Source organism: Astatotilapia calliptera, chromosome 2, assembly GCF_964374335.1.
Source record: "Astatotilapia calliptera chromosome 2, fAstCal68.1, whole genome shotgun sequence".
NCBI classification, from domain to species: domain Eukaryota; kingdom Metazoa; phylum Chordata; class Actinopteri; order Cichliformes; family Cichlidae; genus Astatotilapia; species Astatotilapia calliptera.
Window position 1 is genome coordinate 5,997,041 of NC_137423.1, and position 2,467 is coordinate 5,999,507.

A 2,467-nucleotide genomic window follows, 5' to 3' on the forward strand; every position below is an offset into this window, starting at 1 on the left:
GACACCATACTGTCTATGCCAAAAAATAATTGGGATAAGATGATTGAGCCTTGTACAGCATAACAACCTTGAAGCAGCAGGTACAATTCCAAAACAACTTTTCCGTTTGTAATTTGGATTAAACAACAAGGAGAATTAAATAAAAGGCCTTTTTGACAGTGTGAGTGCAAATGTCTTCTATTTCCTTTCCAACTAGCACTCTTCCTTAGCCAAAATGTGCACATACCACTGTGTCTTCAAATAGTGCCTCTTCTCTATCGAGATGTTGGATAACTGCTACTGGAGTCGGGACTCTTGTTTGTTGCCATTATAGTTGTTTTCTCTCCCAATTTACAGAGTAATTCACTCTGTATGTGCATAAACGTGTGCTTCTAGCATGATTATGTAACCCCTATAGACATGGTTACTAGTATTTTCTTGTTTTTACCTGGTAATATTATTTCCGACACCCCTTGAACACACTTTGATTTTCCGTAGTTCAGTGAATGCAACAAAAGCACGTTGCGGCATTAAGCTAGGCAAAACGGAGCAAGACACCGAGAGCAAATAACAAGCTACACAGTGAGTCTTTTGGTATAAAATAAGTGTTATAAAGTATTTTCAACAGTCTCTAACTTAAAGTTATGTACTTTTCAGAGGCCTTTATGTGTTTTACTCTCGACCAAAACCAGGCAGAGCGTGTATTTGTTTCTTGGGAATTCCGGTGAGTTACTAGAGATGATAAGTTAGCAGGAAAACTTATGCTAATTTTACATGTGGTAAACACTGCAACAGTGCGAATTCCTATTGTCTAAAAAAAGCTAAAACCAGTCGGAGTACTTGAATCGTGTGTGAAATGGAATGTCGTATTTTATTTTATTGTCTATTTGATTGGGCATCTTCACAAATGTGCAAAACTAATGCAGGATGCACTTCTCTTTTAGCCATAAATGTTGTCCAGTGCCTTTTCTGCACTTTGTCATTTCAGTTATAGGTTAATACATGTAAATAAGTTATTTAAAACTAGTTACGTTACAAACATTTTATGATGTGATTACATATGCCTTAAAAAGGGGTATTTAAATACAATTGATTGTAATGCTGTAAAGCAATACAAATGGAATTCATAGAGACAGAACAATGTTAAAACGACAGTGTACTTGATTTTGAAAACTTTATGAGATCTCATTTTATTTAGAAAAACTGTTAAGAACTATTTTGTTTATTGCTCTGTACTGTATGTGCAGACTGGTTTTTTGTGATCCTGGATCTGAAGTGGTTCTGGATATGGATGGCGAGCCAGACCCTGTGAAAACTCTTGGCGAATCCAAAAGCAGTGTGGCCAGCTGTTCTGGATGCAGGAGTAGAGCTACAGTCTGAATTACTTCGAATCGCAGGATTTCAGATAAGCAAGAGCAAAAACTGCTTACTTCATACAGATTGTTTCTCTGGGAAACTATTGAACTCCCAATATCCTGCTCATCAGGAGTCAGGTCTAAAGAGACTACTTATTTTATTTTATTTTGTTGTTATTTTCAAAAGAGCGCTCTTCTCTGTTGATCTTCTGTTAATTTTCTATGCTGTTTACATTGGATTATTGCACCACTGTAACATTGTAATAAATCTGCCGGCTGTTCAACACTCAATTCTCTCAAATTTATTTTACTCCTCTCGAATCTAGTCTATAAGTTTAACCCTACTATACTAAGCAGGTGTTACAATTACATTTTTGATAGTTTAGATCCTGCAACCAACTGCATTCTTGTAAGTGGGATCAGCAGACCTATATCACCTAATTCTTCTTGGATGTTTCAGGAAATGTGCAGAGACAAAGCTCTACGTCTGTGCTTTCCTTATTGTAATGAATTGTGTACACTAGGTTGGGCAAGCTTTTGACTCAAAGTTTTACACAGCTTGAAGTTTACAGGGATCTAATACACAAATTTCAGATACTCCTTCAATAAGGGATAACAACGTCGGGCTATTGATGGTTCTCTTGTCTGTCTGGGAGGGTCTCTTTTGATGTTTCGACAAAGACCAGGTTAGTGGTATATTAAATGTTTAAGTGATTCTGATGCATATGTGACCATTCTCTTGCCAGTCTGTGATTGTAGGCACATATTTTTAGTCCAGTGGGTGATCAAAAATGAAAGAAAATAGTGATCGGTTTGTGAGCATTTTCTTAATACCACAATTTAAAGGCTTCTGTCATCTTAAATGTGCATCATACAGTGCAGTAAAGCAAAACAGTAGGCTGGTAATCTGTTAGGTTTAGCGCCACTGTGCAGCCACGTCTGTGTGTGGCTACTCTGCCCTTCTTTATTGGATGGTAATCTTGGAAAGCACTACAGTGAAGGAAACTGATACCTTCAACCTGAGTCATTCCTGCTCTGTATGTGTTAAGTGTTGTTTTTCGATTGCCATCTCTTGACTGAGCACTGAGATCATCATTTCGACGTGAGGACTCCTGTGTGGACTCAGGATGTTT

General features: G+C 37.5%; 1 long non-coding RNA gene across 1 annotated transcript; it reads left to right on the forward strand.

Moving 5' to 3' along the window:
- Nucleotides 1-562: 562 nt before the first annotated feature.
- On the forward strand, nucleotides 563-1,625 carry LOC113014681 (uncharacterized). The gene is made up of 2 exons (XR_013910601.1): nucleotides 563-703; nucleotides 1,227-1,625. It is a non-coding gene; the product is annotated as an uncharacterized LOC113014681 (long non-coding RNA).
- The last annotated feature ends 842 nt before the right edge of the window (nucleotides 1,626-2,467 follow it).